Source organism: Anarrhichthys ocellatus, unplaced genomic scaffold (assembly GCF_004355925.1).
Source record: "Anarrhichthys ocellatus isolate YVR2014 unplaced genomic scaffold, GSC_Weel_1.0 scaffold14, whole genome shotgun sequence".
Classification (NCBI taxonomy): Eukaryota; Metazoa; Chordata; class Actinopteri; order Perciformes; family Anarhichadidae; genus Anarrhichthys; species Anarrhichthys ocellatus.
The window spans coordinates 2,354,535-2,365,952 of NW_022280044.1; positions in this window are offsets into that span (position 1 = coordinate 2,354,535).

The following is an 11,418-nucleotide window of genomic DNA, read 5'->3' on the forward strand; positions in this document are numbered from 1 at the left end:
GGGGGGGACCGGAGCGAAGCAGCGAGCGGGCACAGGAGGATGTGCAGCTACTGGAGATGAACCGGGGGAGACCGGGCACCTTGCGTCCGCAGCCGCACGAACAATAGCCGGGAGTGCCGGACCGAGCCGCGGGGCATTGTCGTTCACCCAATAACCTCCTAATCCCGGAGAGGTATTCACATCAACCGGAGTTAAATCAGCTTACGAGCGCGCTCCCCCGTGGACCACGAGAGGAGGCGGAGTAATCGATCGAGTGCGGCGATAGCGGCACTGTTCCTCCATCTATTTCCATCCGGCCGCAGGTGTGCGACGTTTTCCCCGCGCGCTTCCACTATGGTCCTCGTCTCACAGCTGATGGCGAAGTCTCATCCCGGGACGGAGCGGAACTGTGTTATACACACACACGCGCACGCACCCACACACACACACACACGCACACACACACACACACGAGTACCGGCGCAGCGTTCAGCCGGTGCGCACCAACATGCTGACTGAACATCCCACACACGGGAGAGCCCGGAGAGTGACCGTGTTTTAACCGCTGACTCAGGCAGGCGGTGCCATGGCAACGACGCTCTGTCCTCTCTCTCTCTCGCTGAGAGAGTTAAAGAGGGAGGGAAGAGAGACAAATAAGGAGAGAGAGAGAGAAAAGAAAGAGAGACATAACGTGCTCACTACAAGGAGTTGCGGTGGGGTGCATTCCATGTGATCCATGGCCTTGAAGTGAACGCCCTGATGTTTATATTGCTTCTACAGGGAGCCATTTAATACTGAGGGCTCCTGTGTGTGGGGACCTTGTGTTGATGATGGGGTAAAGGGAGCAGGGGAGGGGGGTAATAAAGCTAGAGCTCCTGCAGAGGGGTTCTGGTGCTAAGGAGGAGGAGGGGGTTTGAGTCCATTGTGCACAGATTCCAATGACATGGAGTAACCTCGCCACGCCGGCTGCTCCGCTGAGCAGGAGCCAAAACCTCACTAAACAACATTTTAAGCTGGAGGAAAACAGATCTGCGCAAAGACAAAAGGCACAATAGTCTACCATCTTTGGCAGGATATGCTTGTCTCCGGCAGAGGTCTACCACATAAAGTGGATATGTTTTCCTTGGCACGCCTAAACAGTGATTGTGATTTTGCCAACCAATGCACAGCAGTAAGCTCACCAAGCACACACACAAGTCCCTCATCTACTCTGTTTGACCCACATCTGTCGGTCAGGGGCCCGCATGGGGCCGGGTCAGCCACGCCTACCCTCTTCATTCACATAATTTGTCAAACAGGAATTTTTTGGAGGGGGAGTGCCAACACCTCCCCGTCCATGCCCTCTTACCAGTCACTCTCAATTATGGTAATGATGCAAACACACACCACACTGTTTTTTTAAGTGTGTGAAACGTCTCTGAAATGCAGGTTCCAAGTCGTGCACTCAAGGGGGGGGGTCTTTAGGACGAAACATGGATCTGTTCCCTGCTGAGCAAACCTGATAATGGACTCTAATGTAAACACTCACTTGACCCTGCCAATACTGCTCAACATCAGCATCTTCATGACAACTGTCATCGTTGTAAAGCTGACATAACACACTCTTCTTCTCTTTCATTCCTCCCCCACCCTCTGTTTCTCTTTCTCTCCCCGCAGTGTGTTTGTGTTAGCAGTCGGCTGGGCTTTCCATCACGCTGGTCTGGTCTCATCACCCTCCAAACCACACACAAACACAGACAATCTTAGTTCATTTCCACATTCGAAACACCCCCTCTAACACCTGCACAACTTTCCTTCCAAATCACCCCTTTAACAGTCGAGTCATCTCACTGATTTTACTCTCAGAAGTATCTCCCACACTCTCCTTTCTGCCATAAGCAGTAGGGGTCCAAGATCACGTGGGAACTAGTGGGGATTCCCAATGCACAAGGGTGGAAGTAACAAATTCACTCTCATTATTGTAACATAGTCGTTTTATGTGTATGCCTACTTGTACATTTACAATATTCTTTTTAAATATATATATTTACTTTAAGTAGCATTCTAAGCCAGATGAATCACACGTATTGTAGGCTACTTCTCTACATTTTAAGTCAGAGTTCAGAGTAAAAAATAAAAGTCACAAGGTGATGAACTGTGAGATTGAACAGAAGATAGCAGCTAAATCAGCAGCTGAAGCAGAGAAGGATCTGCAGGCGTGTCTGACGTAATATGATATGTTAATACATGGTTGCGTTCACGGGCCAAGGTTGGCGCTGGCGCTTGCATTTCAAGCACAACCCAATTAAGAATCACTATGGGTTGTGGATATAATTAGTACATTGTTGTACCTCGACATAGTTGAAAGAAAATGTTGTGTCTATCTTCATTAATGACTGATTTTATTGACTACCTTGCCAGCACGCTGTTCGTAAGCTGTAACAGTACATGGGGCACGCTGGGTGTACCTGACATACTAAATGCTAACATGCTAATATGCTGGGCCTTCAGCGGCAACGCTGTTTGAGGCTGTTGTCGGCGATGTAACGGCAGAGACTCATTCACCTCAAAACGTCTCACATTTGAGAGGAAGGCAGTGGGACCAGAGAGGACGAATGGACCGGTTTTATTGGGCCTTGAGAATGACCGAGTAGACAAGTTGAACCAGGAGCAGATTATGGAGGACTTCACGGTGCCGTTCAATCAGGTGAGTACAACAACAACAACAATGACACGCTGGCCGGACTAACCTCAACTAACCTATGTTGTAACCTATATGTTCTTTACCTCAACAGTAGCATCCTATAACATCATGTACCCCCCCCCATTTTAAATTGTAACGCAGCAACGTTTACTCACTTTAGCTGACCTACCTTTTACTTTAACTTAAAGTACTTTTACAAGAGTAAACGTTGACTTCAGTAGGCTACAATATTGAACTATATACTCTCTCCACCTCCACAAGGGCACCAAGTGAGTTACTCCGGTAAAACAACACATTTGGGTAAAACCTTTCTTTGTCTGTCTCAATGACATTTAATGAAGGCTATGTACAATTCCCTCTACTAAAACATGCCTTACATGCATGATCTAGTTATAAAAACACTAATCTGAGTTCCCCTATCGTACTATATGTAAAAATCTGGCATTTAGAGAACTGAATTCCCCCAAAGCAGAGTATTTCCATCCCACATACGGTACATTTACATACACACACACAAACTCAATAGTCCTGTTTGCTTTCAAATCAAGAGGAGTTTAAGTTTAAGCGTGGCCTCTGTCAAAACTGCACATCCCAAATCAGGAATGACGTAAGCGATTTTAGTTTGGCTTGTTCTATTATTCAGTCTCTAACCACAGACAGACACATTTAATTTTGTGACAACATGAAAGTCCCAAAAATAGTACAGAGGAACTCTATGTTCCTGTTTTTATAGCTTGTGTGTATTCATGTATTTCTACGTATTAAATCAAAGAGTGTCCTCCGTGGAAACTGAACGTAGAACTGAAATTGTTGAGGTAATAGTAAGGCACATTTATTACAGACAGTCACATTGTCCGGTCTGAGTCCTCGTGTTTCTCTTGTAACCACTTCACTATTTTGAATGTCACAATCTGCAGGTTGTTGTATGAACTATATCCCCAAAGCTTAGGAAACCTCAGTGAGGTGGTAATCTGTTTTGGATCCTCATTCTTCAAGTAATGTTATAGATGACTGTCTTGACTTTACAGATGAGGTCTAATTGTTGCGTGACTTTGAGATCTAAGCTGATATAATGTGCTTGTTGTTTTTGACATTTCAAAGGCCAACAACAATTATAAGTACATTTTTGATTAAGTAAAATGTCACCATGGGATAAATTGCAGTTTTCTGTTATGTCCAAAGAATTTCAGAAACAACAACCAACAATAATTTTGATCGCCTCGCACTGCTTTCCAACTTCCAACAAAATGTGTCACAAACATGACTTTCATTAAAAAAAGGCTAAACAATTTGCAGCTGGGAACTGTAGTTTTTAGCTAATTTGCTCAAACAGTAGTAAATTATGCACTTATGAGAGATGGGACCGATCCAATCCAATTGGTTTGGGTTCCCATATTACGAAATAATAAAGATAGTGTTAGTTAGCTACACTAAAGACTTTAGCGTGGAGGTCGAGTGGCTGCTCCAAGCCCGGAACAGGAGATAAACATGATAAACAACACATTATTATAATTTGTTTCATCACGATCCTCCTAACTAACTAACTTGGCCGGCCTGCCGTTTGTTTTCTCACAGTGATGGTCTCGCGGCTTCTTAAACAGGCAGTGAAAGTCACTCGTGGTGTTCTCAATCAAGATTTATTCAAATGCTAAACTAGTTTGTGTGTGTGTGTGTATAAACTGACATGGCCTGCAGTTTATTGTGTCACAGTCAGTGAAGGTCAGTAAGTAACCTGCGGTGCTTTTACCATTTACCATTAAACTTGTCATACCGCTAGTCCAGCTGATGTCTAACTCCAAATGGTAACCGAAACCGCTCACCTCTTCCTCTATTCAGCGTCCGACACATTGATCAAAATGGATTTGTGTGTATAGAAACATCTGGTCTGGACACCACACGCTATTTTGTAACAAGCAGTGACGCACATTGTTGTTTTAACTTATTTGAGAGGTGTTTTTGATGGTGTAGATGTAGATGTTTATTTCTCTACACAGTTCTTGTACTTTATTTCAAATATTCACTTTGAAAAATTTATGAAGGAGTTTTCAATTTGCCATTGCACTCCTAAATTCTCCTATTACTTTTGAACTGAACTCATGTATAGAAATCTACTCTTTTATAATTGCTGGGGTCTTGATTTGTTCAAGTTTTTCAAATCATTAAAACAGTTGCAATGGCGATTTATACTCCCCTAAATGTGTATGTTAGACCTACATACAGTTAAAATACATTGCTTTGGAATACATTTAAATCACAATGCAAATATTACGCAAAAAGAGCTCTGATATCAGAACTATATCATTCTAGTGTAGTTTTGTTTTGTTTTGTTTTGGTGGATAAATCCACACTGACAACAACAGTGAAAATGTTCTCTCCCATTTAAAGTAAGATGTGTGCACCTTATCTAAAAAACATGTTGTGCAGCTGTGCTGGTTGTTTGTCTTTTGGGAAATAAATGTGCATCTGTTCTTTATGAATAATGTATTTGTTGACCTTCAGTGCAGAAGAGTGAGTCTCCAGAAAACCATAAAGGAGGAGAGCAAATGTACAAAATACTGCAAGGTATAGAAACTCCTTCAGCAAATAGATCTTCAAGACAGTAATATAATTACAACAATGAAGGCTTTAATTAATATCATTTGTTGAACTAGAAACACATTTATGTACAGGTGTCTATTCACCTTAAAATGTGACATCAAAACAGTAATGTTAGGTGATTAATAACAATCCATCGTTGGCATACTTGTGGCCACGTCGTTACCGTGAGATGTTTACCATAAAAGTCATTAACTCAATCATACCAAATAAGAAAATAATGCTAAAAATGATAAATTGGAGCCAAATCCTCGAACTTGAGGCTGATTCCAAAAGTGATAAGACCTCTGGTCACTGAACTCAATCGTCTCAGTGTTGAATCTACATTTTATTTTGTGCTTTACTGAAAAACATAAGTCATTATAGCAGTGGGATAATAACTGACAGTGATAGCAACACTGACAGTATAGTGTAACCTCTTTTTAAGTCTGAGCTCTAAATATCAACACAAAATGTCAGGGATACTTTAATACAATCATAATAAATAAAAAATCCCAGACTCTCTTATCCCAGTGGTATTGTTTGTACAAGTGGTTTTCCATATCGAGACCGCAGTACCCATAAATCCTGTAGCTTACTGTTGCAAAAACATTCATGCAACTTGTCCAACTTCCTTCTCCATCTACTAGTTTCTTGAGGACCACAAACCTGACATGAGTTTATGTTTTACTTACAAATGTTTTACATTTGTTTACCTGCCTGCCATTATGAGGAAAGAAAAAAGTTCTGCCCTTACATTGATTTATGTACGGAAAAACAAGTTTAAGGTGTTTTGAATTTAGATGTATATCAGAGAATGGGAACAAACAGGATCAAATATTTCGTTTGCGGTTTCATGGTTGGAATAATGGCATGCACTTGAATTCTGGAAAACATCCGTTTTCTGCATACTGGGCATAACCGAGGAAACCCCGTGGTTCTTATCATGTAAGTGCTGACATTTACGTTGACCATCATTGGCCTTGTGGTCATGCATACACGCACAGATCAGACACCTACGCTTCACTCAACCACCAGTCTGACCGTTGGCACATAACAGACACTCCAAGACCACAGTGACCCATGTTGTTTTTGTTCTTACTGCCTTTTAGTTCTGAGAAAATTCAATTTCAGTGACAAGTCTCCCAAATGACTCAATTCTGATGAACATCTGATGAAATTACTTAGAAATCCTTTAGGTGTACTTCTCTGAAATCTCTCTTTCAATGCAACAAAGCTTTGGGAAATATGCTGATTTATTTTCATGCAGAGTTAGATTCTCTGGTCTAAATGCTAACTTAGCTTAACAAAAAGACTGGAAACAGAGGGAAACAACTAGCCTGGCTTTGTTCCAAGATAACAAAATCCACCTACTAGCACCTCTAAAGCTCACTCATGACCACTTTGTATCTCGCTTCTTTGACGATGAGATGTGTTTCTGCTTTTTTTTTCATGCTGAATGACTTATTTACAAAAAGCTTTTTAGCACATCTCTGGTGAACACTTAAAGTGGTGCTTCTCTGTGATTCTTTGTGGCGAAACTCGACTAATTGGTTGAGGTCAGCCCTACAACTGTTTTCAACTGAACTTTGCGTGGTGGACTGCCCCTTTAAGAAAAAAACATCTTTCCAAAACTGGTTCATTTTATTGCCACTTCAACAAAAGTTGCTGTTAGATTGCTTCGGTCAGCTCGAAATGCAAACTAGAAAAACATGTAGACATTCTACTAAAACACATCTAATAGATAAATACCCACCAATTTTAACAATGGAAATACTAACAGAATACACAAAGTTAAATAAAATAGCAAAATCTCCCTTTAAACACTTTGCATTCCTCCCATTGGAACCATGTAGGATGACCACCTGCTACTGTAATCTTCATGGCCCATTTCAGAAACACTCAGTTGATTGTCCTTGAAATGTGAAAGTGAAATGCAAGGAGAGAGTGCCCAGAGGGCCTGGTTATCTGTTCTCCTCATTGCGACCTTTTCCAATCACTAGGGAGTCTTGGAGAGTCCCTGTTTTTCTCACCACAGCCCTGGTACCAGCTGCTGTGCACTTTGCAACTGTAATTCTATCATGGCCCACAGAGCTGCTCCGCGGCTCAGTGCCAGCATCACCACGAGAATGAAAGAGAGAGCGAGGGAGGGAGAGAGGTCACTGGTCTCAAGGACTTTCAGCCACAGTGTCTGTATTCAGGGGAATAACACATTTTGGGCAGCAGGGAGGAGTAACAATGATATACCATGCTGTGGTTCGGTTTGCAGTCCATTCCTCTCAGCCTCCACCCAGCTTATATTTCCCTGACACAACTGAGCGGTGCGTGATGTGAAGTGGCCCAGCACTCACGTGGAAATCTGCTTTAATTTTTAGGTAATTCACCCGCTATCAATGCAGCAACGGAGTTCTGCTGCAGATGATTCATTTGGCCTCAATGTAGCCATTGTGTGCACTTCTAACTCTGGGCCGTGAAGTAACGGGTTGTGTTCCCCGAAGGCAACACAATTACAGATTAGACCAGCAGAAATAGGTGGTTACAGTGTGTATTATGGTAATTTGGACACAAGCAAAATTCTGTAATTAATGTAAACAAAAGAAAAGGATCAGTAATGGTAGAAGAGGAGGATAAACATTTTGTGTGGCCTTGTTAAAGATGGAAAGAAAGAAATCTATGACAAAATTGTATCTGACCATCACCCTAAAAAGTGTTGCTTGTTAGAAAGCGGTGTCACTGTTTTGGGAAATCCATCAAATTATCATCAGCATCAGTTTTCTGGTTTACTTCCCATCACTTTTACTTCTTCCTTCCCAGCAGGCATTCCAGTTAATTTACATGAAAGCTAGCTGATGCCAAGGACACTGTCAACAATGACCTGCGTCAAAGATAGCAGTTTCAAACAGAGTTTCACATGTTTTTAGTAGAAATAAATTGGCTCCAAAGCTAGTTTTTTTTATGATGTAGCTAGCGAGTTCAAAAGCATTTCTTACTGGCTGATAAAGAAATGCCAGGTCAGATTGCATAGTTCATCAAGTAGGAGTGCCTCGGCCCACAGATATCTTCACATGATTTACTTTTTAAATTGGTTTTACTTTATTAATCATCACTTGAGTTATTCTTTCAACTGTGCTAATCTCCTGATGTAATGTTAACTGATGACATTAAGCAGCAGTGCTGCAAGTCGAATAACCTCCGTTTAAATCAACACCAAGGAAATCTGTCCGGTGCCAGTGCAGAGAACAGAAAGTTGCCATTGACAGACCAAGTCCTAGCCCCACTTCTACTTCCTTCTCCTAGCAATCAGAAGAAGGCTCTTTTTCTGGACTTCATGTCTTCTATTCTGTTTTAATAGTAGAAGAATGCACTCAACTAATTTTGCTAATTTATCAAACTTTATATCAATCACCCACAAAACAACTTTAAAGGTGTAGTGTGTAGCAACACGACCCGCGGCTCCGGAGCTCTTCAGCCCCTCTGCTGCGGCTCCCTGAGTCTACATCCACACTAATACGTTTTCATTTTAAAACGGAGTTTTAACAAACAAAAATGATCTCCGTCCACACGGGCGTTTCAGCATTGTTTTCGAGATGATCTCCGTCCAGACTAAAACGCCTGAAAATGAATATCACGTGACTATTCACGTACACTGGGCATGCGGGTGGGTGCCGGTGTAAACAGGAAGTAGATTAGTTGCTTAGTTAAAAAATACGACAGAGTAATAAAGCAGTCTTTAATAATGAAAGGTCATGTTTGATACTTAAGATCTTCCTCTAAAATCTTCCTCTGTAAACACAAACAGACAAATTTTGTGGAAAGTTTTATAAGTTTTATTTTTCAGACTCAGTTACAGCGCTGCAGGTCTTGTTCTATCTCTCTCTCACACATCAAATTTACTTTAAAATTTACATTTACACAAAATGGTTTAACTAGATTATGAGTCCATAAATGTGGTCAACACACGTCTCTCACTCGTTTCCTTGGTTTCGTTGTTGTATGTCCTCACGTAGCTCAACCGTGACTTCAGACGTCCGCTCCGTAGCGCTGATAACGCCGCTGGTCACGCCGCTCGCTAATCGCTCCAATAACAGCTGCTTCCTCCACAGAAATGCAGACTTTAACTGGACAACAGTTGCTAGTAAAGACAACAAGGTCAGCTACATCTGTAATCAGTTGTCCATGTTGAATTAACCTGGTAGTCGATCGATAATCAATGCTGTTGTTGTTTGTGATCTTCCGGGAAAGGGTCACGTGATAGGGGCGTGACGAATCAGGGAAGGACACGTCGTGACTGCTAAGAACCAATCAAGTAGTGAACACGCGATCGTTTCCAAATGTATGCGTTTATGCCGTCCACACGACAAAGCAACTCCAGAGTTTTCAAACTTATCCGTCCTTGGGAGTGTTTTCAAACTTATCCGTTTTCGGTGCTTTGAAAACTGCGGCGTAGTGTGGACGCTCAGTGTAAACGTAGCAAAACAGATGCGTTTTCAAATGGAAATGTAGTAGTGTGGACATGGCCTGAGGCTTTGACAAAAAATAACATGGAAATAAATAACGGTTATTTTTATTTTCTTTTTTGCACAGTGGACAAAGGGAACACCTCTTACCTTGGCGTTTGAGGTGATACTGTCACTGAAAATAGCAATAAATTGTCAAGAATTGCCTGGAAAATAGGGCAAAATGGCTCTTTTGATAGTAAAGGTTGCCGACCCCTGGCTTAGAGTAAGGTTCTAGTACTCTAATGTGATTACTGGCCAGTCTATAACACAATATTTTACTTTATTTTACTTATTTAAACATGTTGTATTGCCTTGTTGTTAAACCGGTGTTACACAAATAAACCCGCCTCGCGCGTTACTGAGAGTAAAAGGTTAATTCTTGCTCTTTGTGTTTGTTGAATTGTTGAACCATGAAATATGTGTTTGTCTGTGACATCATCTCAATTCAAAGACTCAACAGAGAAGATTACTGTTATTTTCGGAGACAGCAGCAGACTGAAGCAGGAGGACAAAAAATGTTCTTGCAACTTTCATAGACATAATTGAGCACATGAACTTTCATCCAGTTATCACATGATTTCCACGGTGGTGTTTGAAAGAGTGAAGGAGTGAAAAAATAAATTGCTTCCAGCATTCTACAAGAAAGAGAGAGAAAGAAATCTCTTCCTTTCAGAAGTGTAACAGGAGGCAACAGCATGTATTTAAAACGTGGACTAGCTTTGAAGTAAAATAGCATGAAACATTGATGTGAGATTAAAAGATGGATACATATTAAATGTTTGTGTTTATTTCATGTGTTTGTTTAAGTATTTACAATGAGAGACAGAGGTTCATGTTCGTCATAAAACATAATTGGTATTCAACAGGCCGGTCAGAGAGATTAGTGTTTGTTTTGTTGCTCTGTATCCCCTGTATGTACTGAGGCCAACACTAAGATATTCACTATGGGAAACAGCAGCTCCAGGAAGCTATTGCATCACCTCTACAACTGTGTGTGGGTATCAGTCTGTAAATGTATTTTTCCTAGGGTTGATGGTGTGTATCCCTCCCCTTCCCTCTGCATCATTCATGTATACGTCATCCTTACTACTCATCTATAGTTTGCATGTCAGCAGTTCCTTGTTCTTCTTCATACAGGCAGCAGAGCTGCAAATACTAGAAAATATGCTGAGAGAAAGGAAGAGAGGAGGGATTGTTTTTATTGAAACAAACTGCTGCGAGTATCACTATGAATGTCAGCCTTTGATTATTTTGCGGTACACTTGAGGGAGTCAGCTAATGTCTATTGACTCAGTCCCCATATTTCCTCCGTCTCTCTCATAAAAACATGCACACAAACACACAGCTGCTGTAGTGGACTTTGGGCTGACGTCCTTCGGGAAAGCAGGGAGTTTCCTTCCTGGGTGAACTAGTTTCTGTGTCATTCAGTGAGCTGCTGCTGTGGTCAGGGCTCGGAGGTGGAGAATGAAAACATCAAGGCAAACTTTTCACCCTCGGAGTGAATGCATACACTCATGATTTTCAGCTAAATCAGCCTCCCATCTGGCTTCATACTGTACAAATGTAACCCAAGCTTTTCCTTATAACTTTATGTTTCACTATGCACCCTTACAAAGGCTTTACGACATCACAGGGGGGGGGGGGGGGGGGGGGGGGGGGGGGCGCACGAAAAAAAAAAAAAAA